The sequence below is a fragment of the Cibotium barometz genome, chromosome 19, assembly GCF_041138505.1.
Source record: "Cibotium barometz isolate CiBa-2024 chromosome 19, ASM4113850v1, whole genome shotgun sequence".
Taxonomy (NCBI): Eukaryota; Viridiplantae; Streptophyta; class Polypodiopsida; order Cyatheales; family Cibotiaceae; genus Cibotium; species Cibotium barometz.
Genome location: NC_141064.1, coordinates 57,812,979 through 57,824,944, shown reverse-complemented (window position 1 = coordinate 57,824,944; position 11,966 = coordinate 57,812,979).

Here is an 11,966-nt window from a genome sequence, read left to right as displayed (position 1 = left end):
CATGTTGAGGCTGGGGGAAGAAGGGCTTGCAAGATAGGTGGTTGCAAGTCATTTATGCATGTATCCCTCCATTGTTGTGCTTGAACCTCCTCAGGTAATCTACGTTGATTTGGTCCTCGGTCTGGTACTCTCACATCAAGAAGGTTATGGCGTTGGGGTGTAATTCCCACAATTTGTTTCATTAAGCCCGTGCCATATCGTCGAAAGTAAGAGCGGCATAGCCAACAAATGTGTGAAGCTTCCCCTAATACGAGTCGTGTGCACATTCTTGACAATGTGGAAATGGATGATGCTGTTGATAGAATAAAGTGACAAAGTGATGCCCATAGCAAATTTCACCTAAGGGAGCATAAAAGTACCTAGAATGAGTTTGAAAAGGAGGAGCCCCCCGCGATATTCAAGTTGAGTATTATCAGGGTCAATGCATGGTGGACATGTATCTCGCCAAGTATCCATCAGGCGGTATCTGGACGTAGAACAATTAACTTTAGAAACTTCAAACTTTATACATTCATATCCATCATTACAATCCCTATCAAAAACAATGTAGTTAAGATCATCTTAAAAAGAACACAATCCTGTAAAGGCAGAAGGAACCACATTGGTAAAAGTGAGACTATTCAAACACTGATCTACCAAAGAGCTTCAATTGTAGTGTTAATGCCTTACCTTTGGTTTTGGGTATATCCTTCTTAAGAGGTGGGAAGGTTAGCAATTGTCGAGGAATTTGAGCAAGATAAGAGGATTTAGGCAGTGAAGTGCTAGAATCTATGCTCAAAGGAGACTCATGTAAAGTTGGATTTGTCTTAGTAGGTACACAAGTTGATGGTGGAATTGTGTAACAAGGAGAAGTTGGGACAACTGGTGATTCAATACATGTTTGGGGAAGGTCAACACAAGTAGATTTGTAGGTGCTATTACAACCACCTATCCCATCTTGAAGAGGTTGTGTTGATTTTCTTTGCACCCACCACCACTGATATGAAAAACCAAGAGTGCCTTTTGGAATCTTATTGATATACTCTTCTGGCTCTAGCAAACCATGGCATTTGGGAAGCCAAAGTGCTGTTGCACCCTCATAATAGCCTTGTGCTTTAAGAACATGCTTTGGGACCCAATGAGTAACAATCTGAGGTTTAGGCTTGGAAAAGATATGCTTTTTAGGAGGTTGGCTAGATAGTACAAGTTTGTACGCATCTTTGGGTAACCAAATTGACAATTCCTTCTTGCCTGGCCTTCTTTGAGCAGTGACTAGAGTAGTTGGAACATGCCAGCCATGGCCCTCATTTGAGGACTCATCGATTATCCACATCATTTGTCTTGGAGCTTGAAGAGCAGATGTTGAAAGTGGGTTGTGTAAAGTAGAACTACCACCCTTTTGACATGATAAAACTCGTGGAGCAGTAGATCCCAAGATGCAATCAGAATAAATTTGTAATTTGTATTGTCTATTATTACAATCTAATGAACAATTGGTAGCACTTAACCATGATCGACCAAGAACAACCTCTACCACTGCCTTGGACTTACTAGCCACAAAAAAGGGAACTGACATCTGGTGACCCTGAATGGACATCATAATGACACATTTTCCCTCTATAGGGTTATCTTCACCTGAGAAGCTCGTAATTCAATAGGAATATGCACAAGTGTTGGTTGTCCCAAGGCTACCCATGTGTCAAATGAGAGAACATTATAATCTGCACCACAGTCAATTAAGGCAGAGACAAAGTAAGTAGTCTCATGAAGATGAAGACACACATGAATATTGAAAGGATCGACATATTTTTCATCAGTAGCCAATTGTAAGGACAACACAGAGGCCTTGCGACGCTCCTTGGCTTTTGCAACTCTAGCTTTAGCTTCTTCTTGAGCCTGACGCTTAAGTAGGTCATGTGCTTCTTTCCGTGTGTGGGCAGCATGCATTTGTTGAAGCATGGCTTCAGTTAATGTTTCATTGTATTTCTTGAGACGACTTCCATTAATGAAGTTACCTTCTAGTGTCTCTAAATGCACTGCACCACTTGGAGTAAGCTCATTAATCACAAATGGTCCTAGGCCATGTTTCTTGAGCTTTCGCTTATGCTTCTTAAGTGTGTAGAGCACAAGGTCCCCTTTTTTGAATCGGCCAGTTGTTACATTTCGATCATACCATTGCTTTTGTCTCCTCTTCTCGACATACATCCCCATTACCGCCAATAAGCGGGTCTCATCAAGCTTTTCCAATTCATCAATGCGTTGAGAAAGCTCATGACCAGTCCAGTCCAATTGTTTAGCAACTCGTAGAGTAGCTACAAGAAATTCAATGGGAAGAATTGCATCTAGCCCAAAAGCAAGCTCAAATGGGATTGTGCCCACAGATATTTTATAGGCTGTTCTATATGCCCAAAGAACTGAGTGCAACTTTTGCTCCCAATCAGTCCTATGTCCCTCAACAATCTTTGTGAGTGTTGTGCAGAGAATCTTGTTAGTACTCTCAGCTTGACCATTGGTCTGGGGATGATAGGGTGTAGAACGTGAATTACCATAAATTCTTGAAGTAAAAACTCTATGACCTCATTCACAAAGTGCACACCTTGATCACTAATGATTTCAATAGGTAAGCCATAGCGTGTAAACACGTACTCATACAAGAACTTGGCTGTGGTTCTGGCATCATTTTTTACTGTAGCCTTTGCTTCTACCCATTTGGTCAAATAGTCAGTTGTGACTATAATATATTTGGCATGCGTGTGACGAGCTGGAGGTTAAATGGGACCGACAAAATCAATACCCCATTTGGCAAACGCACGTGTGCTTAACATAGGCCGCAATGGCATATTAGGTTTGGTTCTTTGACAATCGTCACAACGTTTTACATATTCTTCGGCATCCATTTGTAAGGTTGGCCACAATAGCCCAGACCACCTAATCAACTTAGCTGTGGTATTGCCCAAAAAGTGTCCACCCCCAACACCTACATGTGCATGAGTCAAGATTTTTAAGTAGTCAACTTCACATACACACATGCGCAAGTTGCCATCCTTGCCCCTCTTGTAGAGTTGGCCCTCTATCAACATGTAGTTGGCCGCTTCAACTTCAATAGCATGCTTTTGATATTTAGGAATTGTTCGATTAATATGACCATGCTCAAGATAGTCCACAATATACTTACTCCAACTTGGTGTAGTTGAAATTTGGAATAATGTGACATTATGAATTGGTTGTTGAATATGACATGAAGCACAGTTACGAACAAATTTTTTAGCATCCGCATGCATGGTAGGCCACCATTGCCCATCCTGAGTTATACGTCACACATAAGTAGTAGATGATGCATGGATTTTACCAATACCCTCATGTGCCCATGCCGAGATCTCCTCATATTGGTCAGGGTTAGGTATAAGCCGCAACACTCCATCATTACCTTGACGATATAATCTCCCTGAGATTAACTTGAATGGTCACCATAGGTCCACATTAGGACCCGCTAGTTGTATCTGCCCACTTGTCAAAATTTCTAAGATAGGTTCAGACCATTTAGGGCTGTCTCTACAAGGAAAAGTGTTGAATCTAACATATCATCATCCACACCCATAAGAGCTTCTCCAGAGGTGATTCGAGACAAATGATCTACCCTAAGATGAGTTGTTCCTTTTCGGACTGCCACTTCAAAATCAAACTCAAGAAGGATAACAAACCACCTCACAATCCTTTCAGTTTCCACATCAATCCATATTACTTAACCCAATTCCAAATCATATGTGTATCCATTCTTGACCAGATACATCATTTTCCATCCCATCACATCAGATTCATTCACTTCACATAACATCCATTCCTGTCTTTCTTAATTTACATTACGTCTCAGCACATCCATTTCTCATTACATCTCATTCGTTCACATCTTATATTATTCATTCACATTCTGATTCACATGACATCTCATCTCATCCATTTGCTCATATCAACTTCATATCCATTCACATACATTTTTGCATTCATTATTCCACATACACATCCACATTCGTACATCCACATTCACATCTACATCCATACATCCATTTTCACATCCACATCCACATCCACATCCACATTCACATCTACATCCATACATCCATTTTCACATCCACATTTATACATCCACATCGATACATCCATTTCCACATCCATATTCATACATCCACCTCCACATCCATACATCCACATCCACACATCCATTTTCACATCTACATCCACATTCACATCTACATTCATACATACACATCCATATCCACATCCATATCCACATCCATACATCCGCATCTATATTCATACATCCACACCCACATCCACATCCACATCTACATCCATACATCCATTTTCACATCTACATCCACATTCACATCTACATCCATACATCCACATCCATACATCTATATCATACATTCACATCCGCATTCACATTCATACATCCACATCCATACATCCATATCCACATCTATACATCCATATGATACATTCACATTCGCGTTCACATTCATACATCCACATCCATACATCCATATCCACATTCACACATCCACATTCACATTCACATACATCCACATTGTTACATCCATATCCTTATCCACATTCCATATCTACATTCATACATCCACATCTACATTCATACATCCACTTCCATACATACACATCCATATTCATACATCCATATCCACATCCACATGCATACATCCACATCCACATCTACATCCATACATCCATTTTCAAATCTACATCCACATTCATATCTACATCCATACATCCACATCCATATCCACATCCATACATCTATATCATACATTCACGTCCGCGTTCACATTCAAACATCCACATCCATACATCCATTTCTACATTCCCATTCATATAATCACATACGCCTTCACATCTTCTCTTTTACATCACATCCATTCTCGCCCTATCACAACCAATATACATCTTATCCCATCAGATACACTTCTTACCTCATCCCATACACATCTTATCACATCCTATCTCATCTTATCACATCCTAGCTCATCCCATATGCATCTTATCACATCCTATCACTTCTCATACACATCTTATCACATCCTAGCACATCGCATACACATCTTATTAGGCATAAAGATAACTTTAGTAGGAATAACACTTTTATAATAATCCTTTTATGCATTCTACTATGCATGAATTCTAATTTAATGAGAATAATACTTTCGAAATTAAAAAAAATCTTTTATACATCTTTCTATGCATAAATTTCCATCTTAATGAAATTAACACTTTTAGAATAAATCTTTTATGCATCTATCTATGCATAAAATCAAAATTGATAAGAAAAACTCTTTTGAATTAAAAATAAAATTCTTTATGCATCTTTCTATGCATAAAATCAAAATTGAAAAGAATAACTCTTTTGAATTAAAAATAAAATTCTTTATGCATCTTTCTATTTATAAAATCAAAATTGATAAGAATAACTCTTTTGAATTAAAAATAAAATTCTTTATGCATCTTTCTATTTATAAAATCAAAATTGATAAGAATAACTCTTTTGAATTAAAAATAAAATTCTTTATGCATCTTTCTATGCATAAAATCAAAATTGATGAGAATAACACTTTTGGGTTAAAATAATTTCTTTATGCATCTTTCCATGCATAAATCCAATTTAGTAGAAATTACACTTTTAGAATAAAAGAATTTCTCTTATGCATCTAATTTGTGCATAAAATCCAGTTATGGTGAAAATCTCACTTTTAATTTTAAAAAAATCTTTTATGCATACAAATCATTTATGATGAAAATCATTCTTTTGATATAAAAGAATTTCTTTTATGCATCTAATTTATGCATAAAATCCTTTATGATGAAAATCACACTTTTAATACATATAAAAAAATTTCTTTTATGCATCTACTTATGCATAAAAATCAATTATGATGAAAATCACACTTTTGTAAATAAATATTTCTAGTATACATTTTTCTATGTCTAGAATGAAAATAACCCTTTAAGAATACTCATACGATGGGGATTACTCTTTTTAACATAAAGTTTAATTACTAGAAATCCTCTTTTTCTTAATTCATCAATTATGCATAACATAAAAATCAATTTCTCCCTGATTACAATGAAATTCTTTCAATTAATCTAGGATGATAATTCCTAGAATATGGTAGGAAGTCCTCTTTTCATGCTTTGAATGAAATTATTTTATATGTAATTTTTACAAAAATTTTGCCATAGCTCCGTTGCTATGACTGATAAATCTCAGCTATTTTAAAGGATAAAGTTTATCATTAAGGGAATGATTAGAATGATCCCTAATTGGATCATTAACCCATAATGGATTGAATCATCAATATTCATGTAAAACATAAACTAAAAGTATAGAAAAAAGGCATTAATTTGGCCTCAAGCATAGATTAATCTTGGATTAAGGAAAAGCTTTATGAAAAGCTTCATTTGGATTGAGAATAGGTCATGGAATGACCATTCTTTGAGTGAGAGACAGAAATTACATAAAAATCATTAAAATTAAGCATAAATGAAAATTTATGTAATTCTTTACTACCATTCATCAATTAACTTTAATAGCATTCAAAAACCATTCCAATTAAGCTTCTCAAGCTTGAGAGGAGTTGAGAAGAGAGAAACATTGAGAATTTACAGAAAAAATCAAAATTCATCATTTACCTTACAAATTGCTTGATTCTTTGTTCACGGTAGAGGCCCCCAACCAATCAATTGGTTTGGTTAACTGATGGAGTCACCAATGGAGATTGAAGAAAGAGGGAAGGTCCAATTTCTTCAATTTGGAGAGAATTTTAGAGAATAGTAAAAATTAGCATTATTTCAGCATAATTTTGGCATAGTATAATTCTCCTATTTTTTTACAAAGACTCAGGTTCTATTTATAGGAGAGGGAGGCTCTAACCAAGACCAACTGATTTCTAGAATTTTCTAGATTTTAGTTTGGTTGAATTTGGACTAGATTTGGACCTAGTTTGGTTCCTTTTTTATTCGATTTTGATTCGGTTTGATTCGGTTTGATCCAAGAGAGAGGAGAGATAAAAATATCACATTATTTTTTAGTTTAAAACTCATTCAAGCATGTGAAGTATGCACCTCCTTGAAGGGACTCCCTTCCTTACATATGTGTCAAAATAGAATGATTATACCCAAAATATCTCATTTTTTTAGTAATACTCATAGTTTTTTACTAATAACCCTTATACATAGTCAACTCTTCATCTTATGTGAGCATTTACTCATTTTTGGGTATTTTCTTTTACAAATTGGATTTATCTCCTCCCCACACACATGGATTGATCTTATTGGCCCATAGGAACCTTAATTTAAAATTTCAAAAAAATCTTGACCCTCAGGATAATGCCTCTTGAACAGATTATACTTGATTTCTAATACACCTTCTGGAAATCTTTCTGAACTTCTGTTTCAGGGAAACTTATATTAATAAGATGAGAAATTTTTCTATCCAAAAATATTCAAAATCTAAATAATCTCTCTCTATAATATTTTCTCTCTCTAGGCCAAAACAGGTAGAAACAAGATCTTTGATATTTCTGAAGAGGGATTTGACTACAGGGAAAGATACTAGACATCCTGAGAGGCTCGGGAGGAATCTTACACAAACATGCTCCGATGGGGACTAAACTTTGCAAGCATGTGGGGGGGCCCACTCCCACATGTTTGCAAAGTTTAGTCATCATCGGAGCATGTTTGGGTTAGTAATTAGCACCCAGTATAGATTTTTCAAGTCTCTTGGTGCTTAAGAGGCCATGGAAAATCTGGGTCTTCCCCATACCATCGTACCCAAACATGCTCCGATGGGGAGGACCAAACTTTGCAAGCATGTGGGTGGGGACCCACCCCCACATGATTACAAATTTTGGTCCCCATTTGAGCATGTTTGGGTTAGTAATTAGCGCCCAATGTAGATTTTTCAAGTGTCTTGGTGCTTAAGAGGCCATGGAAAATCCAAGTCTTCCCCATACCATCATACCCAAATATGCACCGATGGGGACCAAAATTTGCAAGCATGTGGGGGGGCCCACCCCCACATGCTTGCAAATTTTGGTCACAATCAGAGCATGCCCGGGTTAGTAATTAGCGCCCAGTGTGAATTTTTCAAGTCTCTTGGTGCTTAAGAGGCCATGGAAAATCCGGGTCTTCCCCATACCATCATACCCAAGCACGCTCTGATGGGAACCAAACTTGGCAAGCATGTGGTGGAGACCCACTCCCACATGCTTGCAAAGTTTGGGCCCCGTCGGAGCATGTTTGGGTTAGTAATTAGCACTCAGTGAGGATTTTTCAAGTCTCTTAGTGCTTAAGAGGACATGGAAAATCCGGGTCTTCCTCATACCATCGTATACAAATATGCTCCGATGGGGACAAAACTTTGCAAGCATGTGGGGGGGGCCCACGCCCACATGATTACAAAGTTTAGTCACAATCGGAGCATGTTTGGGTTAGTAATTGGCGCCCAGTGTGCGGATTTTTCAAGTCTCGGTGCTTAAGAGGCCATGGAAAATCCGGGTCTTCCCCATACCATCATACCCAAACATGCTCCGATGATGCAGACCAACATTTGCAAGCATGTGGGAGGGGGGCCACCCCCACATGCTTGCAAAGTTTGGTGATTTTCAACAAACAATATGATAGCCAAAGTGTTAAAAATTAAAAAAACCATAAACATCAACTAAAATGCAATGATCCTCAATAATGGAAAAACTCATAATGATAAAAACATCAACTAAGTACATCATAATGTGAGCTAACATAGCCACTAACTCAAAAGATCAAGGCATAATGAAAATGAGCTACCCCAGCTATTCTGAGGTTAGTCACTCCCAATAAATCTACATACAATGTAAGTGAGCTAACCCAGCTAGTCTGAGTTTAGTGATAGAGATCTGGTCAGCAGCACCCTCTCTAGCTCTCAACTGCTCTAGAATGCTCTCATGGTCATCCACTCGAAAAGCCAAAAACAAGGGCGAGAACTGTGTTTTTGGCTCTATACTCGATTAAGAGTGAGCCTAGTAGAAACCATTAGAATGCTCTCATGGTCATCCACTCGAAAAGCCAAAAACAAGGGCGAGAACTGTGTTTTCAGCTCTATACTCGATTAAGAGTGAGCTTGGTAGAAACCACTAGATGAGAGAACTGAAATGCCTCTAACTCCCACTTCCACTGCTGGAACTCAAGACTCCGATGAAGTCGAATATGCTGGTAGAACCGGCTTGCCACAATCATGCTATGGGCATCAAAAGAAAACCCATGATCATCCACTGTATCTTGGTCAGGCCTAGTGCAACTCATCAGATAGTAGTCAACTCCCTCGCTATTGCCCTCACCGGCAATAACAGCAAATACATCACCCTCCTGTAGCAAATCTGTCAGGTCATCATAGAGCTAGCCCATGAACGCAGGACCTGGACCACATGATCTCTTGGTCACTTGCATCAAGATCTACCATCTGTAGATGTGCAAGTGAACCACATGATGTGCAATTTCTCTCCACACAAGGCATCCTATGGAACTGGGAATCCTCCATGTGTGTGCACAAAAGAGAGTGGATGAAATCACGAGGACTACAAGGCAACTCTCTATGCCCACTAAGAGAACGGAACACATCATAAAAAAATTTGAACTCAACATGGTAGCAACAACAACATGTGTCACACTGACGTGAGTACTCACAAACCAAGGCTTACACCCCTCAAATGACCTTTGCCCAATTTTAAGCTCTAGACATGATGCCACAAACTGAGAATACAACTCTGTTTGGGTCATTTCAAGAAAGCAAGCACTGTGCTCAATGAACACTCCTCAATGAACACTCCTTTTGTCACTCTCTTACACAAAGCTTTCTTGAAAATTGGCAAGGCATGACAATTCTCCTCCCAAAAACTTCTTATCAAGGCTCTAGAGTAGGCGATCATGCCTAGCTACATGACCACTACTCGCCCACAAAGAACCAACCTCATTGGCATCCGTTTAATAGACCCAACTCTAAGTGTGTGTGGTACTATGGAAAGGATGCGTAATGTGGCACTCACCTTACCCTTCATTTGGGAGCTACTTATGGCTGCCACAATAGCCTGTCGAGTAGCCAAAGCATCCGCAAAGTTCCTCTTCTTGTTAACTGTATAGGAGCGACGAACACTTTGCAGCACCGCCATGCCAGCTCTCATTAGGGAAAATGTGGACTCATTTTTGGGCCCCCTAAGAAATGCCAAGTCATGATTCTATTACAAAAAGGAGGATCATGGATAACTCTATCCATAGTACCTCAAAACTATATCATGTAACATATCTTTGGAAAGATCTTGATGAGAGGATTGTAACGCACCAACCTCCGACAAATTTTGAGTTTTTATGCTCAAGTTATGGCCTCCCCACCAAAAAGTAACCTCAAAAGTTCCATAACGGAAGCCTCACCCTCATTGGTCCTTATGGAATATTCCCTAGAATCTCAGAGCTTAAAAGGCCCAAAAGTGAGTCCAAATTTTTCCTAATGCCTCTCTCTTCGACCTCCAATGTCAGAAAGCGCCCCTGCAGAGTTGGCCATGTTGGGCAGATCGATCAAAGCATCAAGCACGCATGCATGTGATGAAGGCATGAGGTCTTTGAAATAGAAATGGAAGATTGCATGGGCACGACGATACACCCCTGACTTTGATAGTTCTTTCCTATCCACACTATGGGTGCCCAAAGGAGGGGGTGGGTTCTTGTGGAAGAGAAGGGGGCTCAAGAGGAAGGGTGGGTTCTTGTGGACGCGAAGGGGGCTCAAGAAGGGTGGGTTCATGTGGATTATCTAAACTAAGGGGTAGTGGGGGGGAAGAGGGCGGAGGGAGAGGAAGTGGAAGAGGAGGAGCAAGGCTTGGATCATCGCACACAACGGAAGGTGTTGCTTGACGTGCTCTCCACTCTCTCTTTCTCTCACGAGCTACCCTTTTCCGCTCCTCCTCTTGAACTCGGTGGAGGGGGGGAAGTCTAGTCCTATTAGGTTTTCGACTCCTCTACGACTTTGAGAACCCATTCTCAAGGAAGCTAAGAGAGTAAAAATTATGAAGGCTCAATGATGGGATAATACTAGAGATGTGTGATTATATAGGAAAAATAGGTTATCCACTTCAAATCTCATTAGATTTCCTATCTAAGATTGATTGGATAATTTAGATAAATATAGAGATAATTAAAGATAAACTATTATCCACTTAAAAATTAATATTATTAATAATATTTATTAACAAGTCTAAATATTTATCATTACTAGATGTATAAATGTATCTTTAAATTTTTCTTTTGTTTTATAATTATATAACTACATTTTCTTTCATAATATATTTTTTTCAAATTTTATTCAAAGGTTTATCCTACACATAAATATTTTCAAGAAATATGAAATTTAAAAATTATTATTTTTAAATTAAATAACATGAACTTTAAAAATAATATTATTTATCTAATTCCAAAATATAATCCTTTCAAATTAGTGATTTTAAATTCTTTTATATTAATAAGTTATATATATTTTATTATTTGAAATTCTATATTTATTTCTCTAAATTACTAAATTAAAATTTTCAAAAATATGTTTTTGAAAAAAAAATGGGGAGGTGGGTAGGAGGTGCCATGTGTCATATGCGTGCATGACACATGGCATTTTCTTGACATGTGTCACTATTATGGTTGATGTGGCATGCCATGTCACCAAGTGTGAGGTGGCATGCAAAGGTGGCATTAATGATGACTAGGATGATGAGGTGGGGAGTCAACTAGGTTGACCATGTTGACATGGAGGGTGGAGGTGGCAAGGTAAGGTGGCAAGTTGCTTATGTGGATCCTCTCGAAGAAGCTGATGTGGACATAAAGTGGCATGCGCATATATAAGATTTGTGCCTACCCAAGCCTCACACATGGAATGATATCTAGGCTTTGAAGTTTACCAAGCC